The sequence below is a fragment of the Megalobrama amblycephala genome, linkage group LG11, assembly GCF_018812025.1.
Source record: "Megalobrama amblycephala isolate DHTTF-2021 linkage group LG11, ASM1881202v1, whole genome shotgun sequence".
NCBI classification, from domain to species: domain Eukaryota; kingdom Metazoa; phylum Chordata; class Actinopteri; order Cypriniformes; family Xenocyprididae; genus Megalobrama; species Megalobrama amblycephala.
Window position 1 is genome coordinate 32,548,355 of NC_063054.1, and position 27,866 is coordinate 32,576,220.

The 27,866-nt window shown below is 37.7% G+C and overlaps 1 long non-coding RNA gene across 1 annotated transcript; it reads right to left on the bottom strand.

Moving 5' to 3' along the window:
- Positions 1-7,131: 7,131 nt before the first annotated feature.
- LOC125278385 lies at positions 7,132-26,462 on the bottom strand. Its single transcript, XR_007187132.1, has 3 exons — positions 26,342-26,462; positions 17,302-17,383; positions 7,132-10,127 (listed from the first exon to the last, which is right to left on the bottom strand). It is a non-coding gene; the product is annotated as an uncharacterized LOC125278385 (long non-coding RNA).
- Between the last annotated feature and the right edge of the window lie 1,404 nt (positions 26,463-27,866).

The window sequence follows — 27,866 nt, forward strand, 5'->3', positions numbered from 1 at the left end:
TGTACTTTTGATATTTTGATTAGCGTCATCTATAGTTATTATTAGCTCTATCTGTAGTAATCCTACCCTTTCCCATCCTGTCAATCTTATTTTGATTCATTTACACACTAGAGGGAGGTAGAGCGTAAGTAAACGAATCTCACTTTGCAAGCTGGTTCTGCTTTGGTGCTTCACATGATAAGAGTGTCAGGAAAAGAACGACATAAGCAAATGCTGAGTGTGATGTTTCTTTGGAAGAGTAAAAGGTAAATTAACCCAGTAATAGGTCACAGTGGGCATGTTGTACATGCTGAACCATCATTCTGCCCCACCTTGTTGGTCTCTTTTAGGATAAAGAGGCCCCAGGGTCCCTGATGATATTTGCACATTCACAGCATCTTTAAGCCTTGCAAGGTCAGACATCTTCATCTATAAGCAAAAAGGAAATAAAAATAGTTGCCATTGCTAATAATGTTAATAATACAATATATTATGTGAAGCGTAACTTATGCAGCATGTTCTGAATTTTATTTATTGATATGCATTAGTAACCAATGCCTATTTTGTTTTACATTATGCAAGCACATCAAAACACAAGATGGCTCTTCTTTCAGAAAGTGCTCTGCTTCCCGAGATGGCTTTTTACACTGAGCATGTTAGACAAATCCTAGTCACTGTTGTGTGGCAGTTTATAAAAGCGTGACACAAACCCGTCATTAATTAACAAATCAAAATCAAGGGTATTAGTCATGCTTAAACGTCCATCTGTTAGGAGGCTTATTTTAAAAATTCTAAGGAATGACCATCTGTTATTATCTGTGATGAATCAAAGAGGGGTCACAGTGTCACAGAACGCATTCGAGCACATGTCACACATTCAAAGCAACCGAATCCTGCTCTACACGGAGGCTTGTTTCAGTTGTTGAAGCACTGAGTCCCTCCCCGCCTCTTCCCTGAGTCATCTATATTCATATTTACAGCCATTTCACTGGATATAAAAGGTTGGATACAAAGATTGCCTGTGAAATACTCACTATCACAATGCCAGGTGCTTCTGGGCGGTTGCCAGGGTGTTGCTATGCAGTTGCTAAGGTGTTCTGACTGTTTTTAGCATGATGCTTTGTAGTTGCTAGGGTGTTGCTTGCTGTCCTATGTCTCTATGATATCCTGGCCTCCAGATTTGGCTTAGGTCCCCTCTTCATTTTTTTTTTTTTTTGGTGCTCATTTTATCATCTGCGGGCAAAAACTTTACACTTAGATTACAAAAACAATAACACAATTTTAGGTTTCATTCATGTCTGTAGATACTTTAGATGTGCTGCTTTAAAGTTTAGGAACAACTCTCAAGCAATATGAGAAGTAATAGGCCAAATAGTGATTCTTGCCTAATTATTAGCAAGCATCACTAATTGTTATTATAATAATTAAAACTAGCCTACTGTATGTAAGCTAACTGTTTTTGAAAAAAAAAAAAAAAAAAAAACGAACCAAAATGTTATTAATAAGAAAGTGCCAATAAATAAGTAAATAAATAAAAAATTACACTTTGACATAGCTACAATTTATATTTTGGAACTGTCGGGACGGATTTCACGCAGGATATTGCATACATACCTCATTCGCCGTGCGTGTCACGTGGTGCGTCGAATACCATGAAGCTGAAAGTTTGTTGTCAAAACGACCGAGAAAAACTGAAAATGGATGGATCATTCAGGTGTGAAACAAAGAAAAAGTTATTTCTGTGTCTATACGCTTTGAGATGAAGCACAGCCAAAACAATGGGTCTCATTCATTAACCATATGCGCAAATTTGTGCGTGAAATCTTTGTACGAACTTTTTCACGAACAAATCATGATTCACCAAAAACTTTTGAACAAAAATTCATTCTAAAATTAAGCTACTAAAATGTCTGGGAACTAGATAAACCACAAAAAGCACTTTCTCTGTGAGGCCTTATAATCGTGTTAAGAAGTTATATTTCATCTGAACACGACTCTATAATTATATTTTAAATTTTGAACTGGTTTTGAGAATGACACACTTGGCATTGCTCGGGGATCTGGCAAAAGCGCGTTTTCAGAGAGCGGCATATGTTTAAGGAGTGACGAAAGGCTGTAAAGAAAAGAATGTGCGGAAAGCCCTTATATGGAGATGGTTTGGACGTTTTATGCAAATGACTCTCATTTAGAATTCTCCAAATAGTGTACCTCAGAGATGACGTGTTTTTGTAGGCAAAACCCGGAAGCTAGTTAGCATTTTAGGACTTCCGGTTCCATCGCTCTCAAGTCTATGGCCTAAAAAAAGGTCTGTGGTTAACAAAGCCTCTAAATATTTTCACATTTTGATTTATGAAAACACAACAGTTATAACCCGCTTGTGATTTTTTTAAACCTTTATTCGCCTTATTCACCTGGCGGCCATTTTGAAAACTCGAACGCCATTGAGGGGTACACAAACCCGGAAGTCGGACTCCGATACGGTACTATCAATCAGTAGCAGCAATGGAAACTTTGTGGACTACGAATCTTGCCATTTTTACACATGATTTGACAATTTATTTTAATAAATATAAAAAATATAAAAGGTGTGCATCATAGCTGACACCTGGATGAACACCTTACAGCTGGTTTTATTGCTGTTAATTATTCCCTTCAAATGTTATTTAAGTTAGAATCGTGCATACCAATGTCGTTTGTAACTTTAGAGACAGTCCCTAAATTTGCAAATATCAAACGTCTAACGTCAAACCAACTTTATGCCAGTGAAAAGGATCCCTTCTGATATTTTTTATCCACTCTCGACGTAGTCCCTTATCCTCTGGAGGACGGTGAAAGGTTTGTCCTCTGTTGGATTTTTTCCTGTGTGACGAAGTGCGCTGGGGAACACAGCAGTGCGGCGCCATTGCCTCGCGACGTGAGAATTCCCGGAAGTGGTAGGTGTACCCCTCAAGCTCCTTAGAACGTTCGAGCTGAATAAGGCGAATTGTGTCTTAAAAACGGTGGTTGCTAACAAGTTGCTAAAAGGGACTACTTTCTTTGGCGGGGACTTTAGATGTCATCATGAAAAACAGGACATTTGGACAGCATTTCTCATGAAAAAGTGGATAAGTATTCATACACAGCGCAGATCATAATCAGCGAGCATGTTTTTAAATAAAGTTGTTTTTTAAATAAAGTTTGAGGAAGCTTGGTGGTGGTGACTTTGATCAAAGTCCCTTTAAGACAAGTCATTTCACTCGGCGGCCATCTTTGAAACGCCTCTCGGGCATCCTGGGCATCCTGCAGCTCCTATCTCTTTGAATGGGGAAACATCAGATTCTCCAAAACTGTTCGCCAACCTTAAAATTAAATTTCATACTTGAAATCTAACAACAACCGACTCAAAAATTTAGTTTCTAAACGCTCGAATCATGACAAAAAAAAATGTATTTTTCAGGCTGGATCAAGCTAATGCGCATGCGCAGACCTAAATGCGCGTCTCTTCGGAGGCGCGCGTCTGACTGTTTCTATAGAAACCGGTGATTCTAAGGGCCGCTGAAGTGACGCGATGACTTTATCAGTCGGCGATTGGCTCTTGGCTTTAGAAGGCGGGACTTATTGCGCCCTATAGTCTTTGCTTTGATCCGGTATGCTGTAGTCCGTTTATAGCCTACTGTTAGCTTTTTATATCTGACGACTTTATTTAGGCTTCAAAATGTATAAATGTTGTGTTAACTTGTAAAGATTATCTTGATAGACAAAACCTGTAAGTGTCATAACCCTTTGTTAAACACAGAGCTTATTTTTTGCGATTTTCCAAAAGTCTATAGGAAAAATGCATAGGCTTTCGATCGAGGAAACCCGTGCACAGCTAACTTCTGGGTTAGTCTACAAAAACACGTCATCTCTGAGGTACTCTTCAAGACCCTTTTCACAGACCATGATGATGCGTTTTAACGGTCATCAGCATCGTAAATCTTGCAACGTTTTTTATATTTTCATTAAAAAAAATGAAAATGTATGTACATTTATTACATTATACTTAGTATTATATTACCTTTGCATCAAATTACAAAAACTAGATAACGCTGCTGTGAGGGTGTTTCTAATACAGCGGCTATGGGAGTTATGGTAAAGTTGACATCTTTCTCTCTTCTGACTGCCGTTATCAATCTCTATTTTTTTTCTCTTTTTGAAAGTTGTGAAACACTGTTGTTGAGAGTTGCTTTTGATATTTGAGAAAATGTTAACACAAAAGATATATTTAATGTATTCTCTCATTCACCGCTGTGGAATTTTACCCAGCTATGACACTTCCACTGCACGTTGTGAATTAAGCAGAGATTTTTTTTGTGAAAAGTTTTCCTGTGCGTACAAACACGAAATAATCAATTAGTGAATGAGACCCAATGTTATTCAGCAATTTTTTTTTAAACGCTAGAGGGCCAAAAGTTACATAGTATAGCTTTGATAATCAAATTATAAGGAAAACTTAAGAAACTTTGCACTGAGAAGCAATTAGCAATTAGATGATTCATTCATAAAGTAAGTCATTACATTTTGTACAGTGCTCCCATTAGATAAAATATTATGCATCATAATAATGATTCAACTACTTATGGGGTCTGTGGCACAGAGCCCAGACTCTGTGTTTGATGGACAGGAATAAAAGGATAAGGTAATGGGAGGGAAAGCTTATGCCATCAAAAAGTGCAGCTTCAGTGTCAGCAGCAAAACTGATCTTTCATCCCCATATATCACCTCCTTCCACAGCACAACCTTTCTCTTCTCCTTAAAACACCATACAGTCTTTGTAAAGAATGGAATGTGGAGATAGGATGCTAGTTTTATTCCTCTAAAATATTGAAGCAAAATTGATTCCCGTTTTGCACGGTGGGTTTTCCGCACATCATCAATAGCTCTAAACGTTGTGGGGCTTTGCAGATTACGGCGTGACCTCCACGTGCAGCTCAAAGCGCAGTACACATACAGTATCTCAGTAGTTGAGATTGATTTCCACCGCCTTCTTCACTCTCTTATTCCTTTAGATTTCCCCATTGGGTATCTGCTGAAGTGGGAATAAAGTGTTCCACAAGGCCATATTTTCCTTTTTTATTCCAAAAAAGGTTTCACTGTCTGAACTAGATGCATTTATTCCAACATCAGCTTGCAGACTCTCAATTACATTCAAAAGCCACTTTGAAAAGATTTTCTGTAGCTCAGGTAACTGCATCACTGATTAGGTGTGTATATGCGATCTTTAATCACTTGCTTCCCACTGGGCAATTACACAGCACATGACTGTAAAACAAACAAACGCAGCCTGTATGCCTTAAGCATTTACAAAAGAACAAAAGGCTGTGTGCAGAAGGAACATGTGATGTTGGAGCACATCACTGCTGCAATGAGAGAAAATTCAGGGCTTGCGGGTTATGATTGACAGCGGATTTCTTTTTAAGTGGAAGACAGTCATCATTGACAATGTCAAGGCTACAGTCTGTTGCTAGGCACAGTCGCTATGTGCTGTATGACATGTTACTATACTTAGAAATGACATAATAAAGCAAAGAAGTGAAGTAACATAGAAAAGAAGCAAAATAAAGAGTCAGTGACACAGTCTGGTTTTATTTACAGTCATTCTTTAAAAGAAACAGAAATAGAAAAGGCCTATCTAATCAAAACGTAGCACTGAATCCAATGAAAACAACCTGGAAAACTGCTTAAAGCATCTACCATGAGTGTCATTTGTTTTCGAATATCATAATTGACCACTTAATTAACGAGAATGGTTACAGTATATTGTCAAATAAAAGCTATATTTTGAATTCGTCTGGACCACTTCACAAAGAATTTTAACTAGTTTCTAAATCCATATTTTTATTTACAGTTTTGGTTAGAGCATCGTCATTGTGACATCACGTACACTCCTGGGTAGAAGCATCATGCAAGATTTTTTGGAGGATATTCATTTTCATTCAGGTTTCTTTTCAGCTCAATAATTATGATAGTCAAATTTAACACTGTCAAGTCTTGTTTTACATGTTTTGATGCAGAGTAAATCTCACATAAGCTTAGACTGTGTCTTGCAAGTATATCGAGAACCAGAATATTTATTTTTTTGCTTTAACTTTGCCCTGTTTATTCTTTATAATAAATTCTAATCAAGCACCATGTTGAATCAGGATGTATTTACAAATGTCTTAAAAGTCACTCGTACAGCAGCCAGACTGATGTAAGACTCGCTCATCTGGAATCGGATCTTTGAGTACTTTAGGCAATCAACCACCTCCAAACAACAAGAGTTATATAGACGAATCTCTTGAAAACATGTCCAGGTCACATTTCACCCCAAAATCCCCAAAAATAAAATAAAAAATGGTCCTAAAAATGCTTCATTTTTATCATTAGTACTGAGAATTTAATGAGAATCACCACCGACAATTTTGGGAACTAATAAAACCATCTGCGGGCAGTGTTGGGGGTAAAGTGAGTTACGTAATCAGATTACTTTTTCAAGTAACTAGTAAAGTAATGCATTACTTTTTTCAGTTTACAACAAAATATCTAAGTTACTTTTTCACATTTATTGACTGGCAGCTCTCCTGTCCCCATGTTGAGAGAAATAAAGTGCAGAGGTGTCGTGTGCGCTGTGTAAACATGATGATTATTGTAGTTCTAGACTGAATGTAAACATGCATTTACTCATCTCACTTGCACAAAAACATTCAGTATTCCTCAAAATGAATAAAAACAGTGAAATGCAATCTCAGAGTTTTATGCTAACCTCTAATAATTAACTAAATTAAATTACACAAATATACTTTATTTATTTCATCAAATTTTATTAACCAATGTCTTTGCTGCTGACTTTCAGTGATCTAATTAAACCTCACTAATAAGCAAAAATTACTTTAGATTAGATTTAGAAATAAGAGCGTTGAACTTCCTTCTCCTGTATCCTATTCTTCTTTGATCAAGAATGGCAGCACAGCTGAAAGCTTTGTTGAAAGGTTTGTTTGAGCTGCATCCTCTACTGTACATGCATAAATATGCATTTTCTTTCAGCCTGAGGCTTATTCATTACACTTTTGGTGTGAAAGGGCCTTTACATTTGCCAAAAATAGAACTTTTGTTGTTGTTATTAAATAAACAAGCAAGCCCAGCCCAGGTGAGAAAAAGTAATGCAAAAGTAATGTAGCACATTACTTTTCATAAAAAGTAACTAACACAATTAGTTACTTTTTTAGGGAATAACGCAATATTGTAATGCATTACTTTTAAAAGTAACTTTCCCCAACAATGTCTGCCAGATCTACGCTTCAGTTTTGAGAAAGTTATTTTTGTTTCGCAGCCATGCACTTGTCCTGACAACATTCCATAGTTTTACATCCAATCACTTGCATTTCAGACTGATATTACTGATGACTGATGTTTTGATTATTTTGTTGTGTTAATTTAGATGTAATAAATTCTTTTATTTGAGTTTACTCCGCTGTGTCGCCTTCCCTTAATGCCGCACCATTGAGCCAGGTGTGACATATGGGGGCTCGTCCGGGATCTAAACCCTGGACCTCTCGCAAAACTCAAAGTCAGTGGCGATTATCACTGTGAGTTTGAACGCGGGATCAGGATTAAGAGGGACAGGACTGAGCAAAGATGGATGAGTACGACCTTCAAACTCTGGGAATTTTGGTGTTTGGTGGCTTCATGGTGTTCGCTGCCATTGGCATTACGCTCGTTTCAACTTTTTCCATTAAGGAGACATCTTACGAAGCAGCACTGGCCAAATAACAGCAAGACTCAGGCAAGACCCAACCCCAGCACTCTGACTAGAAGAAAAAGGCATCTGAAAAGAAAAACAAAACAACCCAATCCTAACAATGTTGCAATATATCCATTTCCTTCTCATTACCACAATACCATATAGATGGATGTTTTTTTTAGTTCCCGAAATTGTCAGTGGTGGTTCTCATTAGATTCTCATTACTGTAATATATAGAACTTTTAAAATAATTTTTGCATTACAGCAATGAGAATGAGATCTTTATGCATTACAGTAATATAATAAATATTAGAATTTATGATAAATTATAAATTAATTCCTTGTTAATAAAAATAAATATAAAATAAAATCTTTTTTTTTTTTATACAGCAAAATATATTTTCTCTGTATTTAGATTTTGGGGATGAAATATAACCTAAATAAATATGTTTTTGAAAGGTATTGTGAGATATACCCATTCAGGTTTCCTTTCCTAGTGTCATCATTCTTATTGAATCGCATTACCCATTCAAACGTCACTCCACATTGAGTCGGATGCACAAAGACTGCAGCGAAGGACTGCAGGGAATTATTTGCCAGTGAGTTCTGGAGAGTGGTGCGGCTAAAATATCTTTATTAATTATCAAAGCCACTTAGCTTTGCCAGTGCAGTTCACAAGGGGTTTGATTAAACACAGCTCAGTCAGACCCTCGGTTTATGTACAGCCGTTCTGGGTGAGAGCAGATTGCCATTTATTGGAATGTTAACAGGATGTCATTTTAGGCACTTTCTCTACACCAAACCGCAGAAATATGTCAACCCCACACAGTTACTAGAATCAGTTTAAAGGAAAAGATAATATACAGTGGAGAAATACATATTTCATCATCCATTATCTGTTGAGGAAGGGGAAAATGCGTTATTCAGCTGTGTTTGGCATGGTAGTTTGACCGAAATGAAGACATTTCACGCTTTCGCGTATCATCCAAGGGCTACAATAGGCGCAGTATTTTAGGCGATTGAAAGTGCAGCATAAAAAGAAACTCTCTTCTTGATATTCATTCAGGAAGCAGGTTACAAAAGAAGCCATACAGCACAGCTAAATCCAGGGGAAACATCTGAACAGCTTCAGCATTTTGCGCAATTCTAACCTCTCGCTTAAAAGTTGGGAAACAATTGCGTTAAGAAACGATTTAGAGACTCTTATTAACGATTTAGAGAACTGTTATTCTTGGGTTATACCTGTTACTACACAAAACAAAACGTTTTAACCCAAGTAGACTCTTCCACACACCTCCTCGCACATCACATCACTACAAATACTGCATCTCTATCCCTATCCCCCCTCAATATGTACAGGTATATCGAAAAAGAAAGGCCCACTTACACGGCATAACAAATTATTAGTCTACTAGAAAAGAGTGAACACTGGCACACATGTTAAAAAAGGCTTAAAATAGAAAGAAGTTACAATTGGTTTTCTAATCGTTATCTTGTTAACAAGACTCAACACCGTCTTAAAAAACAACAATATTCACAAGTAACCTTTCGGAGCAAGGACAGTCGCTGTAGGCCAACTGTTACCCCTTCCAAGGTCGGCCTATGTCTAGCTGAAAGATATTAAATACGCAACAGATTTTGACACCTCATGCAAACAAATACGGCTGAATCCCATGGTGACATCGAACGGATAAACTCATAGGTATTTTTTAGGACTGTCGTTTAACTCCAAAAAATATGAATCTCTTAGCAGCTACTGATTTCTTTATTCGTTTTTGTTTTTTTTCTTAACTGTTCTTGGCACTTTCAAGACGAGTACATCCAGGAGAAAGAAGAAAAACTACTTGGGTTGCAATTAAACACCGAAGGCAATCCCAATGCTTGGAATAACCCTTTGTAAACAACCGGAATAACGACTCTCCACTCCAGTCACCATTTGAAGGACTGTAGGACTAGATAACTAATATTATACTGACTGGTTAATGAACATTCTTTAAGTATGGATGGATTCCGTGAAAGTCAGTTGGACACACTGACACTATATCCATTCGGTCCATTGCACGATTCCAAGTCTTTCTTATTGCAGATCTGTCCGCAGACATCGACGCAATCTGCTCCTCCAATTTGCACTGCTAATGGCTGCAACGAGACGAGAGTCTGCTGAGGGGGTTCGGCCACACGAGGGCTCTCTCGCGCCTGCCGGCAGGGCTCTGGAGGAGGAAGGGCTGGGCGTAGACAAAGAAAATCCACTCTTTTGCTTGAGTCTTTGAGGTTAAAGCGTCGGTTCTGTGTTCCTCCGACAGTCCGTAAGACACTATTATGTTAAGACATTTACGTAGAAAGACAAGTTCAAACATCAGTTCATCATTTTGATTGGTTGATAAGGCAGTTATCCTTTTACTTTGACCTGTGAGAGAAGAAAACAAGTGTTAAAGAATGTTCTAAACAGCATAAAAAAAGAATGAAATTCAGTGCATGTAATAAAACATATGATTGACTACTTTATTAAGGTCAGCTGGGTGAAACAAAGCATTTTTTTGTCAATAGGGATTCCTATTAACAAAACACAGCACACACTTTTGTGTGGCAATTTCATTGTACAGTTTGTGTTTAGCGTACAGCACGCAAATAAATGGACTCGGGTTCAAGTCCCATCATAATATTTGAAAAATAATTAAACCAAGAGAATTTGACAGAACTGAATTTGACAGAAAATGATCATTTTGCATTCATTTTTTTGGAAGAAGACCATCTTTGACATTTTTTTAAGGGGAAAAGTCATATTTTGAGTGGCATGAGTTTCAGGTCTCGACTAGACTTACCAGATTTCAACATGAATTGGTGATTTCTGCCAGAGCGTATTAGGCAAACACTTCTTTACTCACAAAATGTGTGCAACTTCATGGAATACATTACTTTTTGGAAAATTTCAAAAAAGTGCCCCTCAGTTGATGATGATACACTAGATACAGAATTAAATAAATACAAAGGGCACGTACACACTACAGCTAAATTCGGTTGTCAGTTCACCTTTTAGTGCTTAATCGCGTTCTGTACACACACAGTTCAGTAAAATATGAGAGTGACAACCGCATTCTACAACCGTATTAACTCCCGAAAAATAACAGGTAGTGACAACTGCATTTTACAGAAATTCTATGCAGTGTGTACGGAACCGAACTGAACAGCTAGTTGTTAATGACGTTTACGTGCACCGGTAACGTGTGTCTCTCGTGTATGCGCGGCGAATCACAGGGAAAGCAAAAGCCTATCCAAATGCTTTATGCTGAAAATCGCGATTCATATTTGCTCACTTTAATAACTCCATAAACTCGTTTGCTTTATGAGACGAGCTTAAACAACAAGCCCAAAAACGCTTATAGTGAGTGACCATGGCAACACAGAAAGAGCGCGCACTGTGTGAAACAGGAGGCGTTTCTCATTGTCAAGGATACTTCCTTGGCAGGACTGGTCCTTCCAAGTCACTTCCTTCAGAAGCTAGGCGAGGCTCCTCTTTAGCATTCGGAGAACACGTAAATGGAACAGACTAGCAAGTGCACGTCATTGCGTCATTACGTCAGTGAAAAGGTCTGCTTTCGGTAAACAGCTGCTTGTTTTCTACACGGAGACGTATGAACGCCTCCGTTTGTTCCTTGGTCCCTGTTAAAAAAGACGAGAAAGCTATGAATAACGCTGTGAATGGTATAATATTAACGTTAAATTACTTTGGACAACTTAACTAGTTATTTATAAAAGAAATGCCGGTGACGGCAACCAAGCTAACAACTGTTAAATGACGGTCCGGTTCAGTTAGCCATCAATAATGTAATTTGTATTTGTATAATTTATAATATCAATACGGTAGTAATTTGTACTGGCATTTAAACGTTAAACTTTATTTATCTGACATATTTACTAGAGTTATAACAAATGTTTGGTAACGTAAATATACTTACATTTGAAAGCATTGCCCGCTAATGTCCGACATTTTTTCAAAATGTTTTGAACAAGATCGCAAAGCTGCGCGCATAGGATTGTGGGTGATTTGAGAGCGCGAAGGCTACACATATGCATCCTTTCCTGTATATGGGATATTTTTCGAACGAAGGACTCAGTCCTTGTTTGAAATTCCGAGGATCCTCGACATTGGAACAGTCCTTCGACGGATGTCGATGACGTAGCATCCTCGAAATTCTGGCTTCCGAGGATCCTTCCTTGACATTGAGAAACGCCTAGGCTGTCCAAGCATAAAACACGACGCCTCCGTCGACAGTGTTAGTGTTTAAATTGCTGAAAATAAGGAGTGTTTTGTAACTTTAATATTACTTTGGTCACGATAACGGATACCAAACATGAGAGACGCCAGAACGTCGCTATGGTTTCCAAGCTGTCAATCATCGCAGTTTCGAGAGTGAGTCGTGTTCCGTACACACACGTAACGATAATTTAGGGGATTCACTCCCGCATTTAAATGCGGCTGTCACTCCTGAAACTTACAGTGTGTACGTGGCCAAAAAGTATCTGGACACATTCTGGTTGTCAAATGTTAGTGTAAGATCACTGTGTAGTACACATGGGGTTACACTAGGCCACGTTCACACAGCAGCAGAATACGGTTGTCAGTCCTGTATTTGAGTCCTTAATACGGTTACGTTCACACGCAGTACGGTTATTTACGGGAGTGACAACCGCATTTTATAACCAAACTCACACCTGTAAATTTTCAGGACTCACAACAGCATTCTCGGAATATTCGCGCTGTGTGAACGGAACAGGACCGGACAACTAGTTGTCTGTCACGTCATACAGTGCGACAGAGCCGCTCTTCTGAGGTGTTTTGTGTGTGATTTCGCTTTTGGTAACTTACTAGGACAGAGATATGAACTGTGCGTCATCTCAAGGTGTTAGATCCAGTCATTGTTCTCCACCGGAGCGGCTCATGTCAGTTTTGTGTTTCTTTTCAAATGCCGTGTCATGCGCGAGATGTCGCAAAGGACGTGACGCGTGTGCAGCGGTTAAAGACTCTGGCTAGCGCATGTTTACATGCTGCTGTTGGTTAATGAAGTTTTGATGGATGAACTCGCGGTTCAGTTAGTCTTTTGTCATGTAAAAAGTGATTTTATGTTTTATGGACGTCGCCATCTTTAATATTACGTTGATCACTGTCGTCATGGTTACTAGTAAGAGAATACGGGCTTGACACTCGCTGCACGTTCATACAGACAGTGTTCCAAACGCTACTGTAAGTTGCTGTGTGAACGAGACATTTCGAGACTCACACCTGTTAAGTAAATGCGGTTGTCAATACCAAAAAATGACTGTGTGAATGTGGCCTATATTATAATTAATTCTGAGACCTTACGCATATTTGTTAGCAGATGTTATTTTGATACTTTGAATCTAATGCAGTGAAATTCATACACTAAAGTGCCCCTTTTATGCTTTATATACCTTTCATGATACGGTAAATCCAACGCCATTGTTACTGTTCGTATCACTGTGTCAAGGGCTGAGGAAGCCTCTGGATCTGAAATACAGATATGCTAATGGCCGTTTTATTTCCGACACATGCTGTAAGCAGTAGACCAATCACAACAGACTGGTCCATCTGACCAATCAGAGGAGAGGCAGGTCTCGGGAAGACAGAGTTTAGAGAGATTAATCCTCTATCAAACCGTTTCCAACACTGTGAGAAAAGAAGTGAAGCTGTACTTTTTTAACCTTGGATGTATCTAAAACTATTGTAGGAGACCTCCAAAACAAAACGAGGAACCTTTAAAATAGAATAATGATCTGTGATGTGATCTGTATGCAAGTACTTTTTAGAGCCACTGTAGGCCTATTTGTTTTTTGTTTTTGTTTTTTTGCATTGTGTTAAAGGGCTTCTGAGTTCTATTCATTTCATTTCAGTTTTCTCATGTTGTCTTGCCCTTCTAACTAATTATTAGCTGTGACCTTTTCCACTTTTCATTATTCTATTTTTCTCCACACTGAATCTCAAAACGCACTAAACAACACACACACGTTTTCAGAAAAGCACGCGTAGAAAAGTCCTCCCTGAAATATCAAAATGTGCCATCTGCTTATGGATGGACCTGCCATTCAAAGCACTCCAATGCATTATGGAAAAGTGAGAGTCTGACATTTACAAAGGCAAGAGACTCATGACGTGACAGAATGATTTAGTCAGCCGGCCATGTAATAAATACAAAACACTGGCTGACAGTGAATATTCAGTGCATCTTCAACAAGACACTTTCACTAAATAAGACTGGGGAGCACCCGTGGGTACAGAGGGGGTGCGGCTCTTTAAGAGAATAACTAATTTTCTCTGTAGCCTTTCTCTGGATTCTGTGTAATCCTCATTAATCCCAATTTTACAGCATCTGTTCCCAGAAGACGTGGATGGAGTTGCATTAAGCATTGTTACTTTTCAACGATCTAAAAGCCCATGTAATTGCACCTTTCTGTTGTACACATTGGTCGCAGAAAGTGGAAATGCATGGAATAACAAAGATATAAAAAACACCAAAAATATTTAATAATTAAATTAATTACAATAATAATAATAAATGTATCCCACAAATCAATTACTGTTTAACTTTTGAACAGTAGTATTTTTTTAAAGAATTTTTTTTATTCATCAAGGATGCATTAAATTGATCAAAAGCGTAACTGACTGAGTTACACTTTTTTCGTAAGTTGAATATGGAATCCGTAGGATGTAGCGGAAGCATTTTGAACTGCGAGAGGCATAACACTTTCTTCGTAAGTTGAATACGGAAGGCAGTCTGGTGGAATCTAGATATTTTACTTTATAACTTTGTAATATTGATGTATTTCTTACACAAACGCATTGCTTCACTTCAGAAGGCCTTTATTAACCCCCGGGAGCCGTATGAAGTACACTTATGAGGGATGAATTGATGTACTGTCTTGAGCTTCATACTCGTTGGTCCCATTCACTGCCATTATAAAGCTTAAACGCGTCAGGATGTTTATTAAAATATCTCCGATTGTGTTCATCAGAAAGAAGAAAGTCATATACACCTAGGGTGGCTTGAGGGTGAGTAAAGCTTGTGGTAATTTTCTTTTTAAAGTGAACTAATCCTTTAACGAATGAAACCTTATTGTAAAGTGTTACCATTGTTACATTGTTACAAAAAGCATCTATTTCAAATACTTTTTTTTCAGTAAATGCAGCCTTGGTATCTTCTTTCAAAAAAAAAAAAAATCTCTTTTGAACGGTAGTGTATACATACCTAACATGTTACTGTAATGTGACTTTTCTGAATTATTTCTTCACAAGCTTCCACAAGCCTTAATGTGAATTCTCGAGGGACAAACTATAAGTCTGTATTATTGGTAAATCAACTCAGTCCCTTGCTATTTAAATCCATATGGGGTCTCCTTTCTGATCGCATGTCACTGGCAGGATTCCAGACAGCTTTTTTTCCTGTGTCTGGACTGTGGTGCTGGGCAGCTCAGCTGTGTCCTTCCTTCCCTGGAGGATGGCGGGGAATGTTCCGGCTGGTATTTTGCCGTCAGTGTCACTTGTGTGCCAAAACAAGTGACAGGCACATTTGGACCCCCGCCATATGTTTTCACATCAGTTGGGCTGATCTCACCCACAGGCCAAAGACAACTTTAGATGATGCCATAGGGTGAATTAAAGTTTATATATATATATATATATATATATATATATATATATATATATATATAAACTTTAAAATAAACTCTTATAAGATCTACCTATTATGATTCACTCAGATGTAAAGTTAAAAGCAGTGTTATTTTAATATCATTGTGGTACTAAAACAGTATATATTTTAATTCATTATATAATTATATATTAACTACAGTATATAATTTTAAATTAGTTTTTATTTTTGATAATTTTTAGTTAAATAATTTTGTCTTTTAAAAACTTTTAGTAACTTTTTTTTTATTTTAGTAAACTAAACTAAATGAAAATTATGAAGTATTTTTATATTTTATTTCCAGTAACATATATGGTTTTAGGGTCCATTTACATGACAGTTTACTCAACTAAAAACAGAAAACATTTTATGTTTTGGATGCTCATTTTGGTGGCCTAAAAAAATGCAAGCTTTTGAAATCAGGTTTCAAAGTGCAAGTTTTTGAAAACAATACTGTTATCACGACATTTGTGAAAACGGTGACGTCATGGGCATGCGTATTACATGTTCAGTTTATAGGCATGTAGTGTTTCTTTACAAAGTGACATCACCAACTACTGGCCTGGCAGCACAGTACAGCGTGTTTAGTCATTTTCGCAGATCTTTATGAACGGGGGATCATTTTGACAACTTTGGCCCTGTCCCAAATGGCACACTTCATATGCCCTTTCGGATCTTGTGGACTTACAAGGGCTGCCATGTGCGCATGTCTGTTAAGTCCATAAGACCGCAGGGTGTCCCATTTGTCAATTTTAGGTTTCAGAAGGGTGCTCGCGAGTGCCCCCTTGCAGTCGATATGTGCCCTCCATGCACACTTTTGCCAAGCTTCAAGTCCGGACTCGTAAGGAGACTGTTGTCCGTTATTGTCTGTACACAAAAAAAGCAAAGGAAAAAATCTTCCTTTTTTAGTACATAGTTGTCATGTAAACATGACCTATTTTTTGTCAACTATATTAATCCTGGATAAAGGTGAAATGTATCATCTCAAATCCCAAATACACCCCAATCTTCCATTGGCTGGACACAGATAGTCACAAACTCATGTCATTGGTTGTGCCAGCGTTGCTATGCTGGCTGGTTTAATGTTTTGATCGTGCCTGTATTATATGTGTGAGCAAATCAACCTGCGAACGGCTTACTAATAGCTGTCTATCCACATTAAAGACATACACTGTCTTCAAGAGTCAATTTTGTGGATGGGCAGCAGACTAAAATACAAAACAGATCTGCTGCAAAGTTTTATTGCATTTTCATTGTCATTGACTCCTCCAATCCCTCCTTTAGAGCGGTTTGGTCTTCCATCAAAGAGTTGTCTCTATAAAGATCATGGGCCTAAGCTTTGATAGCATTGCTGTCTCACCTCCTGGCATAATGGAGTGCATTGTGGACATAAAGGCTGACTCTATAGAACACAATCACCAATAGATCAGTGTCAATAAGCCAAATCCTCTTAAATCTCCCAACGATCACCCAGTCCCACCTCTGAGCATTCAACTACTTCCTCATAAACATTTCAGCTGCCAACAGAGACTAAGCAAACAGATCACCTCCCCTAATATTGACCTAAGCTATTATCCCAGCCAGACTGACAATGATATTATTTCTTAGAGATTTTCCGCTAGAGATACTCTTAAGGGTTTTGTTTTGCTCCTGGTCTGTCACGGACCACCTCTCATAAAACCACTTCAGAGTATGTCCAGCATGTCCAAGAGAGAGTGTTGTGCACCCAGACACAAACACAAACACATGAACTCACTATACGAGAGCACGAGAGTCTACAGACTACGGCTGCTGCACAAAATGGTTGTGTCCTTATACATTACATTTTGCTGTGATATTATAATCTGTAAAAGTTAAACAGATACATGTGATACTTACATGTACATTGGTTGTAGTTGCAAATGTGATGTCTTCTGTGGCCCTTGGTAACCGTATGAATCAAACCCTCCTATAAAGTCAACTAAAGAGGTGAGAGAGAGAGAGAGAAAGAGGAAAATGGGGGAAGAAAAAAAAGATTACTGAATGTTTTTTAAGGTTGCCATTCATTCAAATAAGCACCTTTTGGTTATGTATCCCATGTGTGTCAGGGTGATAATCATGTGTAGTGGATGATCAGCAACCGGACCCTCTATGAGACTGATATCTATGGAAGCCGGCTTGTGGCGCGCTGCCGATAGGATAATATGATAGGCTAGCATAAAGCAAACTGACAGGATTAGCCCCCCGGCCCCTCTGTGAGGGCCCACCAGCTGTTTCAGGCCCTGGAAGACCCGAGTATCTGGGATTTCCACAAAGACGCAAAGGTAATAAAGTGTGTGATAAAGATCCAGGCTTTGGAAATCCAAGGCTGTTTCCTAGACCAACGAACACAGGAGATAAGCTGCGGAATTAGCAGAGGTCTTCTCTCGTGCATCCCAAACAGAAGGAGAAGGGAAGACTGGAACGATTATCATTCTGATGATAGATTTTAGGGGGCATATACCTACAAATCCCCTAATCCATGTTGGTCTCATTGTGGAATTAGACCTTTGTCCTGATCACTGTTATCTGGGGACCCACAGAGGTCAGTCTGAAAGCTTGTGCCAGGAGTTTAAACCAGAGCGCTCTCTTCTAGCGAGACACTGCTCGCATTTTACCCTTTCAACATATGTTATATGTGTTATCTGAGCTCCATTTGATTAATCAACATTTAATGTAATTAATTCTGCAATTTCTTTAGATTGATTGACAGTCCTAAAAATATTTTAATTTAATAGCAAAAATAAATGTAAAAGAAAATAAAACAAATCATAATAATAATAGCTCAGATGGATTTTTTGTCAAACAGTCCTTTAGAACCATCATTCACATTAAACCACAGGCAACATTTCCTCATTAAATTGTCTGTTCAGTCCCAACTGCTACTTAGAAACCTTTATGGACTAAAACCATTCAAAAGTTTGGTAATATTTTTATGAAAGAAGTCTCTCATGCTCACCAAGGCTGCATTTATCAGATGAAAATGAAAATAAAGACAGTAATATTGTGAAATAATATTACAATTGTACAGTTTTCTATTTTATATATTTTAAAGAGGTCAAGACATGATTTTATTATTCTAATATGTTCCTTGAGGTCCACTTATATGGTTAATAAAGGTTTTTGCACGCAAAAACAATTATAGGCTATATGTGGAAAAACAATTACCTTCAATCCTCATTCTGACCCTCTGTCTAAGGCCACATCCACATGAAGCCAGAGCTTTCTCTATCCAATCTTTTTTTTCCTCGTTCTAAAAAAAAAATCCATAAACACGGCATTGTCTCAAGAAATATCTGCGTACACATGAAACCTCAAACGATGTAGTATACATGCCAGACCAGTATGTGGCACTGTAATTCTGCCACAGAGGTTCACTAAAAACGGAGAAGTAGGCCATGTCCCAAATGGCGCACTTCATGTGGACTTTCGGTCTCGTGGACTTAAATTGCGCGTGCTCGCCGAGTCTACGAGTCCGTAGGACGTCCCATTTAGCATTTTAACGTTCTGAAGTGTGCTCAGCAGCGCCCCCTTTGTACCCTTGAAGCGGTCTTCCGTGAAGCCCGCATAGATGCAGGCTCTGCACACTTTAACTACCCAGGAATCCTTGCGAAATGCCAATCAGACAACGGATGGGAGGAGATTTTGCTCAAGAGCAATTGATGACATGGCTGAGAAGAAAATATTTAAGTGTAGGTATCATTACGGTTTTTATGACCTAGGTGTACATTTTACCAGTTTATACAAACATTATGGTCATCGACCAGTGGTTGATATCTCAAACATAATATCAGCGCGTTGAATAATACGATCGCATTATGATTCATTAAATAAATAGAACCGAATGTCAGGGCTTTACTGAGTCATATGTAAACCTAGTATTTATATTTAAACCTGTAAATTCATCTGAAACTCACGCACATGTTTATTATGTGTTAAAATTGTAATCTTATTACAACTGTATACATTATTTAAATAAGCATGTATATATTGTCTAATGCCCAGGTGGCATAAAGCAAAAGCAGGCTGTGTAGTTGACATGGAGATAATATTTTGCAAAAGAAAAGAAACCTGTTCTTGATGCTAAATATTATCCCCGAACCTGCAGCTCCTGTCAAAAAACAACCAGACCGTTATTTCCGGGTGACGATCGAGTCTGTCCGAAAAATACCTCTCAATGCGCCCTCGTGGACTCGCGCCAAGGGCCCTATAGGTCTGCACTACATGACGTCACCAAAGTGTGGACTCTGAGGAAGTCCACAAGTCCGGAGTGTGCCATTTGGGACAGGGCCGAAGACTTGGAGCATGCGAGACGAGGGGTCGAGACGTGGGGTGATGATGTCATCGTTTCACAAAATATACGGATTGGGTGTACACACGACAACGCAAGGGTGTCATTTTCAGATTTAGCAATAGCAATTTCAGGCTCCCAAAATGCTGGATCCATCTGGACGAAAAGCTCATATGATACAAAAATTTTACATATACAGCTAAACGTGTCTCTGCATGGATGGGCTCTATAATTATTCGTTTTTAAGAGAAGGCTCCTTTAAGGCTTGTTGGCCATGATTGGCTAACATCATTGCATAGGAAACCAGATCAACACCCACTCGCTATTGTACATAAGTAAGTGTTTTGAAAACATTATCCATATAAAACCGTCGTTTACAGACAAAGCATTTTTGAAATTGTTTACTTACGGTCTGTCAGATTCAATACAACTGACTGTCAACAAAAGTTTCTTAGCGAACTCTGTTTTACACTGTGACTTGTTTACAAAACAATTTGAAGTCAAATACTCGGAACAAACATATAATCCTCCGACGTGATCCATGACACCATTAAAAATAAACCATCCATTTGTTCCTGATGCTGGTATCCTTCTGAAATATCTACAAAAAATGAGCAAATGAGCTGTTGATACAGGACGCGTCAAAGCGAATGTTCCTTTACGCTTCCATTTACTTTTCCATTTGTCCTGTTGTCGGTATGTTAGAAGCTGAACGCACATCTGTATACAGTATCCAGTGTAGACAGGGTCAGTGATTATAATGGGTTATATTTGCTTTTGACAAGACGCGCACATCTGGTGTAGACAAGTGTCAGCGGTTAAGTGACTGTATTACAGTGGGTGGGGCCTATTGTGCGATGATGTAACACTATTTGTCAATGTCTTGCTCTTGAGGCAGGCATATGCAAATGTATTTGCCCGTGTGACGTCATTTTTGTGGTTTGAATAAATAAATGCTTTGTTTATAACGACGAGGATGTTTTAAGCTATGAAACTTGCAGAATGTTTTAATGGTACAAAGAAACCATTTTAAAAAATCCATTTTACTGACCCCAAGCTTTTAAATGCTAGGGCATATAATATACAAAATAATATTTAAAATGGAAAACACTGATCATATCAAAAAGAAAATTAAGCTACGCTGCTCTTCAGAACATTCGCATGTTAATGTGCTTTACATAAATATGTCTGCAGGGGGTAAATGTTAAAATAGATTGCCTTGAGGCAGATATGTGCTCTTAAACATTTCCCCTTCCCAATGGAACAAATGTTTCAAGTTGTTTTACTGCTGAAATTCCTCCTAGCTAGTCCTGCCAAGATAATGGGAAATGCTGGGATCACTGATCCAGTAATGAAGTAAAAAAAACAAAAAACAAACAAACAAAAAAACAACATACAAGTACTGTCAACTGTGGGCAAGTGGACAGATCGAGGGTCTATGGGCCGCCTTGAGCTAAAGCATTAACATTCAAAGACATACAACAACCATTCCTCGACCTCAACAAAATGACTCAAATAGCAATTTATTCTGCTTTAAGCGACACATCCCAGAAAGGAGCCATTTCAGTGGCACCAGCGCTGCAGGGAATTAGGCTGAGATGGACGTTTTCTCCTCACAGACTCCATATAGCAAAGCTTTATGAGTTTTATTGTTTTGGCGTCACCCTTCCAAAAGCTTTTCCTCCGACAAAGGCATTTGTAAACCGCACGTGGCGCACAAAGACTATCAGCATGAGTTCCCACCTCCCTGCAACCACAAAGCCTGATTGCATATACCCAAAGGAAAGCCTTAACCTAATTTCCTTGTTATAGATGCAAAAAGTGTTTCCTCAACTTGTGCACACCGACGATTCCTAATTCTCTCGCTCTCACTTGTTTTTTCGTTCTCACAGAGGCAGACTCCTTTAAATACTGTCCTTTCTTTAAATGGGCCCTGGGACGTTACCCTTGATAGTAGCTGTAATTACGTGCGGACCATGTTGATTGGTATGAGCTGTTCATTACCTTTGCGGAGGTGCTTCATGTACTATATTAATTAAAGCCGTAATGGCCAATATGGCTTCCCGATTAGTGTTTCTAAATGCCTCAGGGATCAAGCCATCAATATCGTTCGCCTGCTTGGAGGATTCAGAGCTTCAACAATTATATTCTTCTGTAGAATTTTCCTGTGCTCACCCTTGAAACATCAACACCGCTGATAAACGCTCAATGGACACTAACATTGCCATGCAGCCGAGTACTCCGGCAGTCACTCAAACTGCTACCTATAGACTGATTGGGAGAGACTTTCAAATGGATTTCCAATTACACAGATGTTCTAGAATCTCTCCTGATCACTGATTGAGGCAATCAGGAACCTCATTGGACACCGGGAGCACTGCTGAATTATGTTTGAGGAAGGTAACCGATCAGAGTACGGCAGAAGTTTTTGCGATGCAAAGCTTGTAGCTCATTTGACTAATCTAATGCCAATAAATTGGATTTTGTGAGAGGATGAAATGATTTAGTTTTTGCACACATTGCTTAATTGGAGAGTTTTATTCATAAGGTACTCTGAATAAGGCTACTGCACATAATCTGCACATTTCTGATTTAAGATGCTTTTCTCTAAAGTATAAAGTAGTTCACCCAAATATGAAAATTCTGTCAAAGTCATCTGTGTGAGAAACAAACCAAAAGTCATTATTTGTTATTCATGCCCCATGCCAAAAAAGGCCAAAAGTACTGGAACATGTGACTGACAGGTGTGTTAGATTACCAAAGTGATTATTTTAATGTAAACTGTGGCAGGCAATTAATGTAAACAGCAACTGGTGATTCTCTGTCTGCAAAAGCATCCTAAGCTACAGTTCTGCTTAAAAGTTTCATACCCCTTGTAGAATATGCAACATTTAATAATTTTAACAAAATAAGAGGTATAATAAAAATGGCATGTTATTTTTTTATTTAGTACTGTCCTAAATAAGCTATTTCACATAACAGATGTTTACATACACTCCACAAGAAGAAATAACTGAATTCATAAAAATTGCCCCATTCAAAAATTTACATACCCTTGAATCTTAACTGATCTGTCATTACCTGGATGATCCACAACTGATTTCATGTTTTGCGATAGTTGTTTGTGAGCCCCTTGTATTTGTAAAAAAGGTAATTGTGACTTTTTATCTCACAATTCTGACTTTTTTTCCCCTCAAAATTGTGAGATTTAAATTCACAATTGCGCTTTATAAAGTCAAAATTGTGAAATAATAAACTCACAATTGCTTTTTTCTCACAATTGCGTCTATATCTCACAATTATGACTTTTCTTGCAATTCAGACTTTTTTCCCCCTCAAAATTGAGTTTATATATCAGAATTCTGACAAATTTTCTCAATATTGCGAGTTTATATCTCATAATTCTCACTTTACAACTCGCGATTGCAAATTTATATCACACAATTCTGAGAAAAAAGTCAGAATTGTGAGATAAAAACTTGCAATTGCCTTGTTTTTATGTTACATATTTATTAGTATTCTAAAGTATTTAGATTAAGTTACAAAACTTGGGTGATCTGACGAAATACGTTACAAATTACTTTTTAAAGCATGTATTTTGTAATCTGTAGTGAAATACATTTTAAAAGTAACCTACCCAGCCCTGCATATATACATACAGGGCCTAAAACTAATTTACCGGCCAAAAATATTTTTTACCAGCCATGACACAAAAACAGGCAATTATGACACCAACATTTTACATTGCCTTGTTGTTTGGTTAACATCAAAAACACAGACAATAGTAGTATTATTAGGATGCCGTCACTTTAAGACCGAATGCGCACACAGATCATGTGTTTTGTGTTTGCGTTCACTTACGACATAACCGACTATGTTTACTAGGATACTCGTTGAGACAGGCGTTTTTTGACGTAATTTTGAGTGAATTGGTCCATTTGTCCAAGGCATGAAAGAGAGCTCAACTTCACGCGCTGTCTGAGAGACGCGGCTTTCAGGTTGCGTGCTTCAGATGTTAATCTGCGCGTGAGTTACAAATTCCCTTTCGCGTGTTCCAGCGCTTGAATATTTACATTGGAAAGGCTGAAACTTTCATGATGATGAAGCACCGACCCGTCAACTGTACAGAGCGTAGTTCACGTTTGTTCATGTTCATGTGTCATAATATGTCACAACTATGACATATTATACCCAAAAATTCTTCATACAGTGGACTACCAGTAAAATTGATAAAATTATTCAGATTTTTTGACCTGACCATGTTTTGCTTAAGTGTTATCTGACATAATTAAGATGATTTTTTCTGACACAGTTTAACTCTAAGATCTTGTCATATTTTATGACCATTTTTTTAAACTGTAATGTTCAAGGTGTCTGAATAAATTTTGGTTTGAAAAAAAAAATAAATAAAAAAATAAATAAATATATATATATATATATATATCAAATGACTGCAGCCTTAGTGAGCATATGAGACTTTTTTTTTTTTAAAAGCATTAAAATGTATATATATTGGATCACGCTCTGGCTTGGACCAACATCCCAATGAACTCATGCATAAAACTCATATACACACAAACATCCTGCACTAATAGACCATCATGCTACACTGGATGTATTCTGCCACAGGGCTCCCTCTTCGTGATCTTAACGTGTAGTGAAGGCACTCCTTTAATGAGAGGCTGGCCCTCCAAATACAGCCATGCTTAATTACATACAGAGTGAAGTTTAATGATTCTGATTACTCTGATTATGAAATGATAAAATGCATTGAAAATACAGGACAAAGAAGGGGGATGCTTAACAAATAAACAGCCGCACACACACTTTTACATGCATCTCTCTCTGTTTTAGTTGCTTGGTGATGAGAGAATGATGAGAACAGGGAAAATAAGGATTGACTCTGCAAGAGAACAACAGTATTGATCTTGTATGCCAGTGTTAGGCTGCATAGCCTTTGTTATTGTAGCTATATTCCTCAAAAGGCTCTCCCAAGAAAAAGTTACAAGCATCTGAAGGCAAAACACATTAAATGAATAGCCTGTCATGATCTGCATGAGTTTCTTTCTTCTGTGGAACACAAATGGGGAAATGCTGAACAACGCAGAGCCCACTGTTTTCAATAATAAAAGTGAAAAGAAAAAAAAGCAGTGCATATTCCAAGTCTTATGAATGTACATGATTTGCATTCTCTTTTTTGCGTTCCACAGAAGAAAGAAAGTCATACATGTTTAGATACATGCGAGTGAGTAAATGAGCAGATTTTTCATTTTGGGTGAACTGTGCCTTATATAATGAGTATTATCAATCAGTGCATCATGATTATTATGCTTTCTAATCTTTTGTCAGGACAGAAAGGCGACTAAAGAGAATGATCCATGTGTCTCAGCGTAGCCGTTTGAGCATTACAACTGGAAGAATTTTCTCCTTGCTTTAAAACACTAGGCCACAGGCTGGTCGTTTGGGATCAATAAAAGCAATCTTTTAGATTTGGCAACATCTAAATTCCAGTGTTTACTGGGGCATTCAAACTAGGCTAAAGATCTGCCACCAAGAGCTATGTCTATGTCAGTTCATTTACTGCAGGAAACGAATATTCCCTCACAATGCTAAAGCACGCTCCATGTCTGTGAACATAAAAATCTGATAGTGTGATCTGTTTGGTTAATATATATATTAAATAAAATCATGCATCTTTACAGCAGTTTAGGTTTTAAACTAAAACTAAGACTGCTTTTTTCAAGTGTCAATTATACAAAAGCAAATTACTATTTTTTTTTAAAATATATAAAATGTATTTACATATTTTGTTTATTTTTTCTTTCTCTTGATATAAAGTTGTTTTACTTATATTTTTATTTAAATTATTTAGTATATTTATTTTTGCATTTAATATACACTACCCAGCCAAAAAAAAACGTCTCTGTTTGGATTTAAATAGGCAAATGCTGAAGAGTCTATGATAAGATCACTATTGCAGTGATTATTATGTTTCTGGCATGTTATATGTTTGGCAATGGTTCTTCTAACCATAATTGATGACATGAACTGGCGCCTCTGAGTCCAGACCTTAAATTCATTGGGATGTGCTGGAGGAGACTTTACAGAGTGCTTGACTCTTGCAGTCAATACAAGATCTTGACCAAAATTGCTGTAAATTACATCACAACATTTATTTTCCTTAAGAGGTGCATCAAATTTTGGTCAAGATCTTGTATTGACTGCAAGAGTCAAGCACTTAGTAAAATCTCCTCAAGCACATCTCAAAGTCTTTCATCTGGACTCAGAGATGCCAATTCATGAGTGAAAAACCATTCTTTCACAATGTGAGCCTGATGAATCTTGACATTGTCATCCTGGAATATGGCCATGATGTGTCTTCCTACATGGTTGTTTAAGAAATGAGAAGCTACACACTCCATCAATTAGGGTTAGAAGAACTGTTCCCAAACATATAACATGCCAGAATGTAATTCTGTATGTAATTTAATGTAATTTTAGATCTCATACTTCTATTAGAAGCATGCATTATCTATTTGAGTATAGGCAATCCCTTATTAAAAGATGAACAATAACACATTCATGACTCAGTTATGAAGATATACTCACAGCTGTCCTCCTCTTCAGAAATGAGCTTCACAACATAACAGGCATAGATGAACCCAGCAAGCTGTGAAGAGAACAGAAAACAACACTGATTAGAATAATCAACTGTACTGATCAATTTGCCTATATTAAGGTTAAGAGTAGTACACCAAATGGAACTGGAATAATAATGTTTCACAAACAGGTTTCAAAAACATTCCCAGCACTCCTTTTACATTGTTCAGACAGACTGTCTGGTTTGGTTGAACCAGAAGTTGAAAAAAAATCAAAAAATAAAACTAAAAATGGAAGAAACTATGGGGCACAGTGGCTTTTTTCAAGTGTAAGTGCCTCAAGAAAATATTTCCCTATGCCAAAAATAAACTTTTATCATATACACACATTTAAAATGTAAAAAAAAATTCTCTCAAGAAACTAACCAAAATTATTGAGGAATCCAATAAAATGCTCTTTAGAATGACAGTGTCCCTGAAACTCTTTCAACAGAAAATAAAAGCAAGTTGATAAAAGCAAGGAAAACTGTTTGTCAAACCATTTCATGTGGTAATTATACCAGAATAAGAAAACAAACCATCATGGAAGACCATTAGTGGTTCATTCGGTTAATTAGATAAAAGAAATCACGCTCATGTGTTTTGGTCAAATGAGAGAGAATCTGTAATAAAAACAGGAGAGAATAAAGAGATCAAAAATAGAGGGAGGTAGGCTCGTTTTCATTGAGGAAACAGGTGTTGTAGCGACGAGAGCTTTACATCAAACTGAGACACCGCCACAGGAAATGGGTCTTTAGAGCAATGAGGACGGAGCGAAGCAGAAATGTTGGAGCCTCATCCTCTCTGTCTCTCCAAAACACAGCACTTCTGAATCCTACAAGCACACGGATGCACAAAGCTCCTATTTTCCTGGCTCTGAATCACTCATCAGCAACCGCGTTTATTGAAAAAGACGGTCTTGGGACTTCAACAGTGATTAAGAGGGATAAATGTACAACGATGATGAAAAGATCATACAAGAATATTGAGTACTGTAAACACATTTACTGGACAAACAAAAGACTTGGATCTCTCGGAGCAGACTCTTTAAAAAGCTCAGGGAGCACAGCTGTGCTTTTTATAAACCCTCTTCATCAGAGAGCCCTGTTGTTGTGTGTTAAACCCGTGATTTTATAGAACTGGACTGATTGGAAGTCTCTGATCAAATCAAGAGAAATGATAGAGTGGGACAGCTTGAAGTCCATACGTCTGCACTGCAAAAATAAGGTCTACGAGGGCTGCACAAACACAAAGTTTACTTCACTTTACTTGAGTTTATTTCATATAACAAGGGGACCACAGTTGCTTGTTAAATTTTACCTACACTTATATGTTACTTTTCAAATTATATAATAACAAATACACACAAAATGTGGGAAGAAAAAGGTATAAATAAAGGTGTAAAAAAGTTGTAGGAGTTATTTTGTGCTAGTGTAGTTCTAAAAAGATATATTTTTACCATATAGTCTTTCATTCAGCTGACCTCAGAATTATGT